At 39.7% G+C, this 16,632-nt stretch overlaps 1 long non-coding RNA gene across 1 annotated transcript; it reads right to left on the bottom strand.

Moving 5' to 3' along the window:
• Nucleotides 1-975: 975 nt before the first annotated feature.
• LOC112428570 (uncharacterized) lies at nt 976-16,558 on the bottom strand. The gene is made up of 3 exons (XR_003020579.2): nt 12,440-16,558; nt 3,075-3,204; nt 976-2,036 (listed from the first exon to the last, which is right to left on the bottom strand). It is a non-coding gene; the product is annotated as an uncharacterized lncRNA (long non-coding RNA).
• Nucleotides 16,559-16,632: the final 74 nt, after the last annotated feature.

Below are 16,632 nucleotides of genomic sequence, written 5' to 3'. Positions count from 1 at the left end.
AGACCCAGGGAAACTCAAAGGAGGAAAGAAGGTAGACTGCCTAGGGATCTGGGGACTTGAGAAACAAGCTGCTGGTGAGTTCTATAAGTTTCGTTATTGCCTCTCATACATCCCAGACAGGGTGTTGCAGATGCCTCCACCCTAGAGCTGCCAACAGGCACAGACAAAATAAGCTCTAAGAAAAGTCTGTTCCTCCTAGTCAAAGGACCAAGAAACCAGTGTCCTTGCAATAGGCAGCCTTTTTGGTAATACCTGCCCTACTCTTGCCAAGTACTAATGGGAAAATTATATTCCCCTCTCCACAGTTTCAGTGATATGGAGTGGGGGCTGATCTTCCTCCCCATCCCCTGTCTCGGTGGCATCAGATGGTGGCGCTCTGACTCCCATGCCCCGTGGTATTGTTAGGACTGAACAGGGAGCTAGTATTCCCTTTCCTGCCGGCAGAAGTGGCCAGTGCTCCTATTCTCCCACCAGGGTAGAGTCAGCAAGGAGCAGCAGCAAAGTGAACCTCTAACCCCCACTCAGCAGCAATGAGACTGAACAGCGATGTGCAAAACAGAGCTAATGGGCACTCTGGTCCCCACTCCCGCCCTCACCCAGAATCAAGCAGGCAAAATGAGGGGGTGGGATGTGGATTCTCATTGCCCATCTACTTCCCTCTATGCCCCCCACCACCACCCAGGTTTCAGCAGCACCAGTAAGAAGATGACCTTCTGCAACTACCCTGAAGCCACAAAGCTGTATGTGTTAGCTCCCTCCTTCCCTACTCCCTGGTAACAATGGAGCCCAGCAGAAAGCTGAGTATCAGAGGAACCCACCCCTAATGTTTCAACATAGGTTCTTTCTATTTTCCATAAGTGTTGGCCAGCTGAGAAATAAAAAGAAAGAGTACAAAGAGAGGAATTTTACAGCTGGGCCGCCGGGCCTGACATCACATATTGATAGGACCATGATGCCCACCGGAGACTCAAACCAGCAAGTTTTTTATTAAGGGTTTTAAAAGGGGAGGGGGTGTAAAACGGGGAGTAGGTACAAAGATCACATGCTTCAAAGGGCAAAAAGCAGAACAAAGATCACATGCTTCTGAGGGAACAGGAGAAGGGCAAAGCAGAACTACTGATAAGGGTCTGTGTTCAGCTGTGCATGTATTGTCTTGATAAACATCTTAAACAACAGACAACAGGGTAGAGAACTGGTCTGACGACAAATTTACCAGGGCCAGGTTTTTCACCACTTTAGTAAGCCTGAGGGTACTGCAGGAGACCAGGGCATATCTCAGTCCTTATCTCAACCACATAGGACAGACATTCCCAGAGTGGCCATTTATAGACCTCCCCCCAGGAATGCATTCCTTCCCCAGGGTATTAATATTAATATTCCTTGCTAGGAAAAGAATAGTGATCTCTTCCCTACTTGCACGTCCATTTACAGGCTCTCTGCAAGAAGAAAACTGTGGCTCCTTTTGCCCAACCCCGCAGGCAGTCAGACTTTATGATTGTTTTCCCTTGTTCCCTAAAAATTGCTGTTATTCTATTCTTTTTCAAGGTGCACTGATTTCATATTGTTCAAACACATATGTTTTACAATCAATCTGTACAGTTAACACAATTATCACAGTGGTCCTGAGGTGACATACATGCTCAGCTTATGAAAAATAACAGGATTAAGAGATTAAAGACAGGCATAAGAAATTATAAAAATATTATTTGGGAACTGTTAAATGTCCATATTAAAATGAAATCTTCACAATTCATGTTCCTCTGCCGTGGCTCCAGCCGGTCCCTCTGTTTGGGGTCCCTGACTTCCCGCAACAGCTGAGTTTTCATTCCCATTTGGAGGCCAGGAGATGGTAGGAGTCAGTGCCTCATTTTCACTGGGAAGGTGTCAGTGGGGCCAAACGGGGAGCTGAGCTTCCTCCCACCCACCCCACTGCAGTGAGGCAGTATGAGTCAGCACTCTGTTTTTGCCAGGATGGTGTCAGGAAGCTGAACATATGCATCTACCTAGTCTTCAATATCTCAACAGGGGGCTGCCTGCTAACAAAAGAAGATTAAATATGATCCAGAATATAATATAAAAACTGTCAGGATACAATTGAAAATCGCAACATGAATGAGAAAAGACAATTGACAGATACCAACATCAAGATGAATCAGATGCTGGAATTATATGACAAGAATTTTAAAGCAACCATCATAAAAATACTTTAATAAGCAATCATAAATTCTCTTGAAATAAATGCAAAAAATACTGAGAAAATCTCAGCAAAGAAATAGAAGTTATAAAAAAGAATCAAATGGAAATTATGGAAGTGAAAAATACAATAAGCTAAATTAAAAACTTAATGGATGGGCTCAATAATACAGTGGAGATGACAGAGGATAGAATCAGTGAACTTGAGGACAGGTCAACAGATTTTACTCCAGCTGAACAGAGAAAAGTGTAGACTGAAAAAAATAAAAATGGTCTCAGAAGCCAGGTACAGTGACTCACGCCTGCAGTTCCAACATTTTGGGAGGTAGAGGTGGGTGGATTGCTTGAGCTCAGGAGTTTAAGGCTAGCCTGGGAAACATGTGGAATCCCATCTCTACAAAAAATACAAGAAATTAGCCAGGCGTGGTCACACAAGCCTGTAGTCCCAGCTACTTGGGAGGCTGAGGTGGGAGGATTGCTTGCGCCTGGGAGGCAGAGGTTGCAGTGAGCAAAGTTCATACCACTGCACTACAGTCTGAGTGACAGAGCAAGACCCTGTCTCAAAAAACAAAAACAAACAAACAAAAACTATAAACAGAGGCTCAGGGACCTGTGAGACAATAACAAAAGAGCTAACATTTGTACCATTGGATTCTCAGGTGAGAGAAAGTGGGACTGAAAAAAGTATTCAAAGAAATAATGGCTGAAAAATTCCTGCATTTGTTGAAAGACAGAAATATAGAGATTTAAGAAGCTTAAAGAATCTCAAATAGAATAATTCCAAAGAAATCCACATTAAGACTTATCACCATTAAAAGTCTGAAAACGAAAGGTAAAGAAAAATCTTGAAAGCAGCCAGAGAGAAACGGTACGTTACTTACAGGAGAACACCAACGCAAATGGGAACAGATTTCTCTTCTGGAACCATGGAGGCCAGCATACAGTGGCATGTTTTTCAAGCACTGAAAGAACAGAACCATAAACCTCAAATTCTGTTTCTGGCAAAAATGTCTGTCAGGAATGAAGGGGAAATAAAGACATTCTTAGATGAACAAAAGCTAAGAAAACTTGTTGCTAGCAAACCTATTATGTAGGAAAAATGGATAAAGGAAATAGCAGAAGGCTTAACACTTCAAAAAAGAAAGAATATTGGAATTGGTAAAAACAAAATAGGGGTAAATATAATAGACTGTCTTTCTTATGAGTTTCTTAAATCACATTTGATGGTTAAGGCAAAAATTATAACATGCATCTGATATGGTCCTATTCTTCGTAGAGCCAATACTTACAACAATCGTCTTTAAGAAACTGGGAGGGTAAAGAGATCTAAATGGAAGAAGGTCTTTGTACTCTACTAGACGTGGCAAAATGTTGTTACTAGTAGACTGGACTATGATGATATCTTTGTATGTTGTAATACCTAGAGCAAGCACTAAGAAAACTGTACAAACAACGTACTGTATGACTTCATTTGTATCGTATGCTCAAGATGACAAAATTACAGATTAATGATAGCCAGGGCTTCAGGAAATGGAAAGGAAGTAGTTGTGGCTGTAAAAGGGTGATGTGAGGGATCCTTGTGTTGGAACTGTACTGAACTGTAGTGACCATATGCATCTATGTGTGTGATGAAATTGCTTATTATTAAATATGCACACAAACACACAGACACACAACTGAGTCCACGTAAAACTGGTGCTATCTGAATACACTTGATGCATTGTATCAGTGTCAATTTCCTAGTTGTAATATGGTACTCTAGTTGGACCAGATTATACCACTGGAGAAAACAAGATGAAGGGTATATGGGCTCTCTGGATTGTTTTATTATAACTGCATGTGAATCTACAATCATCTCAAAATATAAAAGTTTTGATGATTAAATATAAAGTGTGTGAAAAATCTAGTAATTTCAGTTTTTCAATCAAGTCGCTTCTGAATGAATTTGTTCTTATGCTTAGGTGATCATAGTTCATGAAATTTAAATAGCAGTGCTAAATGTATCCTATTCTCTATATTTAGAGAAAGCACACTGGCTGGTCCAGTAATACATCTGGCATGTGGTGACAGGTGCCATTGAGGCTAAGGAGATTCCAATGTACACAAGCATGTTTGATGAATCAGGGGCTGATGACTATCGGAAAACTGTGGCGTAACAGAAGATCCCCAGAAGGAGAATTTACACCTACTTCAAGTGGAATCTGGCACAATGAACAGAAAACAAAACAAACAAACAAAAACAAAAAACAAAACAAAAACAAAAACCATAAACAGAGTCTCAGGGACCTGTGAGACAATAACAAAAGAGCTAACATTTGTACCACTGGATTCTCGGGAGAGAGAAAGTGGGACTGAAAAAAGTATTCAAAGAAATAATGGCCACAGGACCCGAAGACTGAAGGAGAGTGACACTTCTAATTAATAGCATCTAAAACATCCCAAATGAGCTACTTCAAGAGTGTTTGTGAACATCTTGAAACAAAGGCCTATCTTGTGAACAAACATAGCTGTCTCACTAAACTCTCCTGGCCTAGGGCCTCTTCTGGGAGCATTCGGAGAAAGCAGGACTTAGAGGATAGGGAGTTAAGCTTCCTGCCCTGGTTCAGATCTGCAACTGAGCAGTGAATGATTCAGCACCAGGAGAAGGCATCTGTGGGCCTGAATGTTGGCAGCCAGGAACAAGTGCAAAGGCTGTGCCAGTGATGGCCAGAGTGGACGGAACGTGGCAGTGGAGGCTGGAGTCATAGTCCACACTTTACCCTCAGCATCTGAGAGATACCCCTAGGGACTTCTGGAGCTGTGGAACAAGGCGGAAGTTATGTGAGAGATGGGGAAGGGACCAATGTCACTCAATTTCACAGAGAGGGGCTATCAGGCAAAAGAATATGGGGCAGTTCTTCTGAATCTTGCACACATTGGAATCACTTGGGAACCGATTCCTGGATCTTAGCTCTATCGATTCTGATTTAATTGGTCTGGGTGCATCTGAGCATTTTGGAAAGTTTTTAGTTTCCCAGCAAATTCTAACGTTCAGCCAAAGTTGAGAACCGCTGTTCTAAGCCTATGGCTCTCCAACTTAAACTTACATCAGAGTCACTTGGAAGGCTTGGTAAGCAGTAAATTACTGAGTCCATCCCTAGAGTTTCTGATTCTGTAGGTCTGAAGTGAGGTATGAGAATCTGTATTTCAGTGAAGCTCCCAGATGATGCTGATGCTGAAAGTCTGTGGAACACATTCTGAATGGTACTGACTTAGGTTAAGTATTTATTGAGATGACATTTGTACCTACCACGTGGGGTGGGTGCTGGGGACATTTGGATCATGGAAACAGTATAGAGTAGGACCCAACACATAGGCTTATTAACAGCCTGAGCCTCATGCTGCCTCTGCTGCATTCCAGCTTCATGAACTTGAATAATTTACTCAGACTTTCTAGACCCAATTTCCCCATGAGTAAAACAAGAAAATTATGGCAGCTACTCACAAGGTGATGGCAATTTTTATTTATTTACTTATGTTTGTTTGTTTGTTTGTTTATTTATTTATTTATTTATTTATTTATTGAGGCTGGAGTGCAGTGATGCAATCTCCACTCACTACAACCTTTACCTTCTAGGTTCAAGCAATTCTTGTGCCTCAGACTCCTGAGTAGCTGGGATTACAGGCGTGTACCACCATGCCCGGCTAATTTTTGTGCTTTCAGTAGAGATGGGGTTTCACTATGTTGGCCAGGCTGGTCTCCAACTCCTGGCCTCAAGTGATCTGCCCACCTGAGCCCCCCAAAGTGCTGGGATTACAGGCATGAGCCACCATGACCAGCAAATACTTAATATTTTAAAAGTGCTTTTATCACTGATAAACACACTACATACATTATAACAATTTAATCCCCAACTGACCCTGTGAAGTATTATTTCTCCTGTTTCACAGATGAGGAAGCTGGGAAGGTAGGGTTAAGTTACTTGCCCAAGTCACATGGGTAATTAGGATTGGCTTATAATCTGAACCCAGGCAATATGAATCTAAAGCCCATGTGCTTCACTATTATACTATACTAGTGCAACAAATACGAGCTACTATGGATAGTGATTATATTAAGAATTAAATGTAATGAAATTCTTAAAACTTCAGTTCCTTGTTTTCATGAAACACAAATAGAACACAGTAGATATGGGGAATTGCTATAATTAAATCTAAACTCAGTTCTCTAAACCGGTGTTTCTCCAAGTGTGTCTTGAGATTACCTACAAAGAAATCATTTGGAAACTCCCTACCTCATATCTTTGGAACCACAGTCTCTTGGGGACAGGGCTACAGAATCTGAGATTTTAAATAAGCTTCCGAGGAGAGCTGGTTTCCCAGCTGTAGTCTGAGTCACATGCCTATAAATTAAACATATTTAGTAATCATTCTTTTCCTCTTTCTCAGACTGATCTAGTGTTTTTCTCAACGTTATTTTTTATGAATTCAGAATACACTATTTTGAGTAGCTCAAGTAGAATTGTCCATGGTTTGAGAAAATAAAACCTACCCTTTAAGCTTTCATAAGTAGGCAAATAAAATAATAATCTGGCTTAAAATCAAAATCATTGTGCTATGTGGTGGCTCAAGAACCCAACTTGACAAATAAAATAAGCAAATAACTTCATTTTAGAGAAAAAATTAAATTATAGCTGTATCTCTGACCTTCCTGTTGTACTTCCTCAATTTAAACAGCTGAGTAATTAATACTTTTTTAATGTAGAATTTACTGACAGGGTAAAGTCAGTTTTATATTTATTTATTTATTTATTTTCAGACTCAACAGAGATAGGACGCTGTGAAGTTCTACAGGAAATCATTCCTATTTGAGGAATTCCTCTGACTCAGTGTTGTCAATGAGCACTTAAATGTGAATGACAAAAGTCTCCACTGTGGCTATGATGGACTGGCATGTTACCACCCAGTACAACTGGAAAAGTTGAGTAAAATTTTTTTAAACAAGTTCTTTGAAAACACAGACACATTATCAAAGGAAGGAGAACTTTAGGGGTCAACATGGCTGAGAAAGGGGAAGCAAAGAGATGAGCCCAGTATTTGTTGCTGCTTTTTCCCTTGTGGCATTTGCCAATTTGTAGGGGAGAGAGGAGAGAAAGAGAGAGAGAGAGACCCAAGTAGAGCAGAAGCTGAAAAAAAAGTGGCAGCCTAAAGCTCAGGAACTGAGCAGCAGTGTAAGCAGTCTCATGGGGCTGGGGTGGGAGAGAAAGAATTGGAGTATAGGACCTGCCGAGGAAGAGTGTCCCTGGTAAAAGACCAGGCCTTCAGCTGTGATCCACAAAGGGCTACATCTTAGAAGTAAAGACAGACTGACGGCCAACAGACTTTGAGTCAGCTCAATCCCAAGCTAGTTGGAAGTGATTGGCAGTACCCTGTCTGTCAAAATCAAAAGTAAATATTCCCTGGAGGAGCATAACCTTGTACAGAGCCTCAAATCATTGCTATAGTTTTTCATACATAGTATCTGGCAAGTAACAAAAAAAGGACTTGGCCAGGTCAAATCATTGAAAAAAATCACAAGGAAAAAAAAATAGACAATGGAAAGAGACCAGCAGGAGATCCAGATACACAAGTTATGGGGATTTTTTTTTTTTAAATTTATTTATTTTTTTGAGATGGAGTCTCAGCTCTGTCACCCAGGCTGGAGTGCGGTGGCCTGATCTCTGCTCACTGCAAGCTCCGCCTCCCAGTTCACGCCATTCTCCTGCCTCAGCCTCCCGAGTAGCTGGGACTACAGGCGCCTGCCACCTCACCCGGCTAGTTTTTTGTATTTTTTTTAGTAGAGACGGGGTTTCACCGTGTTAGCCAGGATGGTCTCGATCTCCTGACCTCGTGATCCGCCCGTCTTGGCCTCCCAAAGTGCTGGGATTACAGGCTTGAGCCACTGCGCCCGGCCGGGGATTTTTAAATGATTACTATGTTCAAGATAATAAATGGCAAATAGGTAATTTCATCAAAGAATTAGAATCCATTAAGGAGACGCACATGAAATTCTAGAACTAAAAATATTATGCAAATTAATAACTTAGTAGATGAATTTAAAAGCATGTTGACAGAGTTGAAAAGAGGATTAGTGAGCTTTAAGGTACTAGACTATATCCAGACTAAAGCTTAAAGAGCAAAAGAAAGAAATACAGTGAAGAGCTAAAAGGCAAATGAAATACGGTGAAAAGGTTAGTACACATGCATTTGGAGCTCAAAAAGGAAAGGGAGAAGAGAATATGACAAAAGCAATATTTGAATAGATAATAGGAATTCTACTAAAGTGGCTGGGCGCGGTGGCTCATGCCTGTAATCCTAGCACTTTGGGAAGCTGAGACGGTTGGATTACTGAGGTCAGGAGTTTAAGAACAGCCTGGCCAACATGGTGAAACCCCCTCTCTACTAAAAATACAAAACTTAGCCAGGTGTGGTGGCATACGCCTATAGTCCCAGCTACCCAGGAGGCTGAGGCAGGAGAATCACTTGAACCCAGGAGGCAGAGATGGCAGTGAGCTGAGATCATGCCCCACTGTACTCTAGCCTGGGCAACACAGCAAGACTCCATCTCAAAATATATATATATATTCTACTGAAGTGAAGAAAGACATTAATTCACAAGTCCAAATTTCTACAAACCTTAAACTGAGTAAATGCAAAGAAAATTGGACTAGGCAAATCATATGAAAGTGCTAAAAATGAGAGAAAAAAAGAAAATCTTGTAAGCAGCCAAAGAAAAAGATATATTTTTATCAAATAAGTGGTAATAACAATGAGAATGGCTTCTCAACAAGGTGGAAGCCAACGGCTATAGTAACATCTTCTAGCACAAAAGTCAGGCACAGTAATAAGAGGAGCTAAAGTGTTCAAAGGTGCTGGCATTCTCTGGGAAGTAGTAAAAAGACCATTGATATTAGACTATAATAAAGCAAGAATACAAATTGTGTTACCTAAGATAACATCAAAAGCTTAGCAAAATAATGTGTATCTAACAACTAACATGAGGAAAAGTGAAGTAGTAAAACTACTTAATCCCAAAGAAATGAAAAAATAATTTAAAACAGGTTGGATAGATATACACAATAAGATAGTAGATATAAACCTAATATAATAATAACTACATAAATATGAATGAACGAATATTCTAATTAAAAGAGATTGTTAGACTTGAGTTAAAAGCTCAATTATATAATGCACACCTAAAATATAAAGGTACAAAAAGTTGAAACAATGAGAGATAGAAAGAGGCATATTATGCAAATGTGAACCAAAGAAAGCTGGTGTGATTATAATAATATTAGACAAAGTAAACTTTAAGACAGGAAGCATTACTGGAAACTAAGAACATTTTGTAATGATAAAAGTGACAATCTAACAGGAAGATATAAAAGTAGTAAATTTGTATGCATCTAATAAAATACCTCAAAAGTGTAAAGAAAATCTGACAGAAATTAAAGAAGCAATCTAAAAATCTACAAGCAAAACCAGAAGATTTAAAAAAAAAAAAAACTATGAGAATACAGAAGAGTTGAATCACAAGACAGGGTCAAATATTCACAAGATTCCACCTAATTGACACACAGAATACTCTGTATCCAACAAAATACACACCCATTTCAAATGTCCAGCAAATACTAGCAAAGCATAATGATATAGTGGACTATAAAACAAGTATCAACAAGCGTCAAAAAACTGAAATTATATGGAGTATTTTTTTCTAACAATAACAAAGAGACAGTTAGAACACTCCCAGATGTTTGTAATATAATCCATGGCATATGGGTGACATTACAGTAGAAATAAGCAAATATTTCAAACCAAGTGGAGAAAATATAACATCTCAAAACTTATGGGATGTCGCTAAGCCTTAAACACATATATTAGAAAAAAAGTAAAGATCGCAAATGAATAACCTAAAACATCTTTCTCAGTAAATTAAGCAAAAAAAAAAAAAAAAAAGAAAAAACATTAAGAGCTAAGAAAGCCAAAGAAAAGAAACAATAAAAATGAGGGCAGAAATTAGTAAAATAGAAAAAATAAAATAAAAGCAACAAAGTCAAAAGGTTGTTATTTCAACAAAAGCTAATAATGTTCTTTGTTGGAGTAGAGGTTGTTGGGAAAAAAAAGCTAATAAAGTCTCTAAACTTATAGTAAAACTGATTTAAAAAGAGAAAGCATATATTACCAAAGTCAGATAAGAAAAGGGGACATCATCTCCTTCAGATATTTAACAAATAAGATATTATAAACAATTTTATATCAATATCTGTAAAGACGCAGATGAAAGGGAAAAATTCTACAGAAACATAATTTACCAAAACCAACAGGACAGTAATAGAAGCTGAATAATTTCATATCTATTATATAAACTGAATATATAATACAAATATTTCCCACAAAAAGAAGTCTCCAAATCCATTAGCTTCCTTTGTAAATCTAACCATTTAAGAAGTAAATAACATCAACATTACACAAACTCTTCTGGAGAAGAGGAAGAAAGGGGGGAAATTTCCCAACTCTTTTCGTGAGGACAGCATAACATTTATACCAAAACCTAACAAGACTATTAAAAGACAGAAAAATGTAAGCTAATCTCTCTTGAATATAGATGCAATAATCCTAAACAAAATGTTAGTGAGTGGAATACACCAATATAGAGAGGATAATATAACGTGACCAGTTGAGCTCGTAAGTGGAAAGATATGTCATTTCTCCCCATTTCCTGAACATATCTCTTTTGACCCAATTGAGTCAAAAGATTCAGCATTATAAAGATGTTAGTTCAACCTAAATCAATTTTTAAATGCAATGCAATGCCATCAAATTGCCAGCTGTGTGTGTTTATAAATCAAAATGCTGATTTTAAAATTATATAGAAATACAAAAGGCCATGAATAACTACAGTAACCTTCAAGAGCAACAAAGCTGAAAGACTTAAACTACTGAATATCAAGATTTATTAGAAAGCTATAATAATTAGGACAGTGTTGTATTGGTGCAAGGTAAGACAAATAGAAAGTCCAGAAAATGAGCTGCATGTATATGTATACTTGATTTAGCCAAATGTCACCCCAAATAATATTGAAGAAATCATGGCCTTTTCAATAAATTGTGCTGAATCAATTGGATAACCATGTAAGAAAAATGAATAAAGACTCCATCTCACACCATCTACAAAAATTAATTCCAAGTGAATCATAGATCTAAATGGGTAAGTTTAAAAATCAAATTCCTAGAATATATCATTGAATAATACATTGAGTACTTTGAGATAAACAAAGATTTCTTAAACAAAAAACACTAACCACAGGATAATGATAAATTGGACAACAACATCTTTGCCTCAACGAAGATTCTATTAAGAGGTTGAAAAGATAAGCAAACTTACGGAAGAAAATATTTACAATCCATTTATCCAATAAGGGGCTTAGATCCAGATTAAATAGGAATTCCTATAAATCAATGAGAAAAAGGCAGACAAGCCAATATAAAAATGGACCAAAGACGCAAATAGGCACTACAAAAAAGAGGCTATCTATGCAGTCAATAAATGTATGAAAAGATATTCCGTCTCAATAGTAAGAGAGAAATGCAAATAAAATTATGAGACCTAGTAGAATGACTAAAATTGTTAGTTTCTTTTCTCTCTGTCTTTCTCTTTCTCCCTCCCCAGTCATACAGTTTAGGACTCTTCCAAGAATATAATCTCTAATCTTTCTTGCCAAATCATGTTTCTCCTTTTCTTCTCATCTCTTTAGGCATTCCCTTTCAAAAAAAAAAAAAAAAAAAAACTTTCCAGCACACCACCACCTGACTCCCAGCACAAGAATAAACTGCTTCCTGGGCCAACACCCCCTAGCTAGTCACTGCTTTCCCCAGCTCCCATCTTCTAAGCCTATGCAGGTTGCCCATTCTGTATATATTGGAGCTCATAAACACATAAGCTTCAGCCAGGTGTCTTTAATAACTTCTTCATGTTTATCTTCTCTCTCCTTTTGAAATTAAGACTTCCAAAGGTCAAGAACCATAACGTTTATCTACAGCCTACAGATGAGTTATGATTTTAATGGATTGATGCTAAGAAAAATAAAATGGTTTTGAAGGATTTTTTTTTTTTTGTCTGTTCCAAAGGAAGGTTTATTCTATATTTTGATTACTGAGAGTGTTTGGATGAGCAGGGAGAACAAACAAAAAGTTTAGTCATCTTTGCTACTGCTTATTTTCAACTTACTGCTTTGACAGTCTTAAAAAATCACCAAAAGATTGTATAATACATCTTCTGAGCAATAAACTGAGAAAAAATTCTTATCGCATGAAAAATCGTCTCCACATTCTGCTGAGTTACACTGAAAAAGAAAAATTAGGATATGTGTGAGTTGGCGGAAGAAGAGAGAAGATAATGCAGCTTCTACCCTGGGCTTCAGGGGACTGACTAGTAACACATTGTTCCAATACAATGGAAAACAACTTAACTTTGGCCAAACAAAGCAGGGAACAGTTGTAAGAGTATGAGACCGATGCTGAACTTGTCACTCTGCCCTGCCTGCATAGTCAGGGCCAGATTCCTATCCTGTGCTAATTTATGGATTTTCTCTGGTAGAAAGTAGGATGTGAATCTCACCTCCAGTGTGAGTTTGAGATGTTTGATTTAGGGAATTCATGGAAACAGAAATAAAAAGCAACCAACTCACGACCACAGTTCTTTTCATTAAAGTGTCAGCGAGTCTTCAAAGCTGATGTCTCCTGTTTCATATAAATGAAAAGAAAATCTGATGACACGAGGCCAGGAAAGTAAACCCTATATTTATAATTAGAAGTTCTTCCAGCAGTCTGTTCATGTCCCTGTGTGATCAAATATAGTCTGAGCACTGCCTGATGCACCTGGTGACAAAAAAAATCCTCCCTTCAAGGAAAAAGCACCCCACACATAAGAAAAATGTCCACATTACCTGGCCATCCTTCCACCCAGCTGTGCCGCTGTGGATAGCATAGAATGGCAGGAAGTGTCTCTGGGAATATTTGTCCTACTGCCTTCTCTCCAGTTCTTGAAACTACATCTCTTTCTGTTCAACTAATTAGAGACTTATTACAAATTATCAGGACATTTACTTTTTCCCTTACCCCAGTAAGGGTAAGCCTATTCCTACTGTATTGTGTATACAGATTACCATTGGTCATTTCAATTAGGTTTTGTGCAATTTGATTATCTAAAGGCAAAGATTCGGATTGGAACCAAAGTAAGCTGCTGGCTTGAGCTAGCTGCCACGATGAAAGGAGGGCCACAGGTGCCGTTGCAACTGTCACAATGTCTAGTTTTGGGACAACGAAGAGCAGAATGCTAACTGGCACAGAGGAGGCATGCTTAGAAGACTGCCAGGGAACCTGAGAGTGGAGAGAAGATTTGTGAAGAGGAAGTGTGTATTATTTTGAACAAGTGCCCTCCTGCAAGCAATTGTTGGGTGTTGTAATTCTTCATAGCTGGAATTCTGCAATGGATGGTCCACTCCCTCATATTCATTTGAAAAAAGTATAGGGCACAATCCCCCCAAAATTTTGTCCAGGCAAAGTTTTGAATGGAGAAAGGGGTTACTACAAGGCTGGAGTAATCAGGGAAGGCTTCCTGGAATAGGTAGTATTTGGCCTTGGGGTCTGGGTAGAGTTGACCAATATGATAGAAAAGGGAATGGCATCCCAAAGAAGAGGCAGAGAAAAAGCAAAGCCACAGAGATGGAAAAGTTCAAGATTTCTTCAGTGAAAACTAAGACAAGTGGCCTGGCTGAAGGGGAGAACTTCAGGAATATAGCTTATGAAATGCACTTCACAGTAATTGAGACAGAGATGCTTTCCAATGACTCGCTTCTTAATCAAAAACTTGCTTTTTAACCAGAAGTAATGATAATATCAGAAGCACAAGGGTAAAGCTAAGACACCAGAAAAGGGTGGTTTGAGTACAAACCTAATAATAAACACAATATCCATGTGACTGACAAAAAGCTCCAACCCTAGCCGAACCCATCATCCACCTTGTCCAGGCTGATAGCTGAGCAGATGAGGACTGACGAGGACATTTTACCCCATAGAACAATAGCTGCCCACTTTCTATGTTTCTCTAGTCAGCCCATGATGAAATTTCTGTATTATTTCACATCTTTTCCATTCTCTTCAAACCTTCAATGATTCAATGAACTTCCACTCCTGAGACAGGCCTGTGAAAAGGAGTTTTAGAAATGAGGTTAATGGATGAATCCAAGTCACTCCTGGGAGCTTGGAACGTGGTATCTCTAGCAGCAATTTTTTTTGGGGGGGGGGAGACAAGGTGTCACCCAGTGTCACACAGGCTGGTGTGCAGTGGCACAATCTTGGCTCACTGCAGCCTCCACCTCCCAGGCTTAAGCAATCCTCCCATCTCAGCCTCCCAAGTGGCTGGGGCCACAGGTGCGTGCCATCACACTTGGCTAATTGTATTTTATTTTTTGTACAGACAAGGTTTCACTATATTGCCCAAGCTGTCTAATAGCATCTTTTCGAAGACTTCTCCCGTCCCTTCCTTCTTTCCTGAATTTCTCCTTCCGTACTTTGTACACACTGACTCCAAGGCCTTCCTCTGACTCGTCGTTTTCCGCAGTTGCGTGCTGGTAGGCTGGCTCTCTGAAAAACATAAAGCCTTCATTTGTACTGTTGGCTGATTTCTGCGGTGTACATACTTCCACCATGGCCAATTTCAAGCTACTACCATCTTGAAACATGAAACAACCAATCCACAGGAGCAGGCTCTCTGGACTACCTGTGCTGCCTTACGCAATCTTCTCATTTCTCAGACTACTGTTCCTACGGGCCTCCATTCCCTGGCCTTTGTAGGGATTTTGAGCTTGAAAACAGGGTCAAGACAACCAGGATCAGCTGGCTGAAGTATCTTTAAATCACTCACATCAGACCTGTAGGATGCTAACTACACGTTCTATGGTTCCGCCTATTGGGGCTCACCTTTAATTGCTTATGAAGTTCAATATTCTAGCAGGACCAGGTAATGTTAGGGAAGCACAAAAAGAAGCATTAAAGAGCCTCTTCCCTCCTCAGCAAATGCCTGGTTCCTTAGCCTTCTGGGATGTTTCTTGTGCATGCTTGACAAGAGGCAAGAACTCATCACTTTTGCATGCTCCATCAGTGCTTGATAAACTTCAATGTATATACAATTACCTGGGGACCTTGATAAAATGTAGATCCTAATTTAGGAGGGAGGTCAGGATGCTGAGAGTTAGGCATTTTTAACAAGCTCTGAGATGATATGTGTGCTGCTGGTCCAAGGACTACACTAGCAGCGTCTTTAAAACATTCCTCTCACCTGCACCTTCTTTCCCAATAACCAACGGCAATTTCAAGCTCATACGCGTTTCCCTGGCCAACGCCCCTGGGTCCAGGTCCTCAATCCAGTTTTAGCAACGCCCTCAGCCCTTGTGCATTTTTAATTTGCTCTATTTATATAGTGTCACTTTTCTGTTTGTGTTCTCATGCACATAATAGCTATTTACATCCTCCCTTGGATCTTCAAGAACAGAGGCTGTGAGTTTTTTTTCCCCTCTTCCCCTCTGCTTTGAGCCAGGTATGGAGCTCTACATAGGTCACCTGAGGGGGACAACATTCATAAATGTCAATCAGTGCCATCTGGTGTCTCATTGTCCCTGTTGCTTCCTAAGTCCTTCCCTGATTGACCCTCTTTTCTCCATGCTACGTCCTTCTCTTTCTTCCTCTCCAGTGTGTGTCACTGAAAAAGCCGGCAACTGTGGGTAGACCCAGTCCATCCTGCTTCAGCCTGTGAGGCAGAAGAGAGTTAAGAGCCCAGAATTTGGGTCCTTTGAGAAAGTCCTGCATGAGTTCAAATCCCACTTTCACCTCTTCTGTTTGAGTCCGTTATTTTGCCTCTCTAAGACTCGCTCCTCGTAAAAAGGGGATGGTGATATCAAACTCAAGCAGTTATAGGGTTTGGTAAAATAGCTCAAGGAAAGCACTTAATACAGTGCCTAGCACAGAGGAAAACTGCGTAGCTTTAAGAAAATTATGTAAGGCAGGGCCCCGTGGCTCACACCTGTAATCCCAGCACTTAGGGAGGCCGAGGCGGGCAGATCACCTGCCGCCAGGAGGTTGAGACCAGCCTTGCCAACATGGTGAAACCCCATCTCTACTAAAAATAAAAAATAAATAAAAAATAAATTCGCGGGAGCCTGTAATCCCAGCTACTCAGGAGGCTAAGGGAGGAGAATCACTTGAACCCAGGATACAGAAGTTGCAGTGAGCCAAGATCATGCCACTGTACTCCAGCCTGGGTGACAGAGCCAGACTCTGTCTCAAAAAAAAAAAAAAAAAATTATGTAAACTCTGTGTCTTGATTCCCTCATGGGCAAAATAGGAATAGGAATCATAGTACTC

This window comes from Macaca nemestrina, chromosome 7 (genome assembly GCF_043159975.1).
Source record: "Macaca nemestrina isolate mMacNem1 chromosome 7, mMacNem.hap1, whole genome shotgun sequence".
In the NCBI taxonomy this organism is placed as follows: Eukaryota; Metazoa; Chordata; class Mammalia; order Primates; family Cercopithecidae; genus Macaca; species Macaca nemestrina.
The sequence above is the reverse complement of the archived record's forward strand: the minus strand, read 5'-3'. Positions and strand labels throughout refer to the sequence as shown.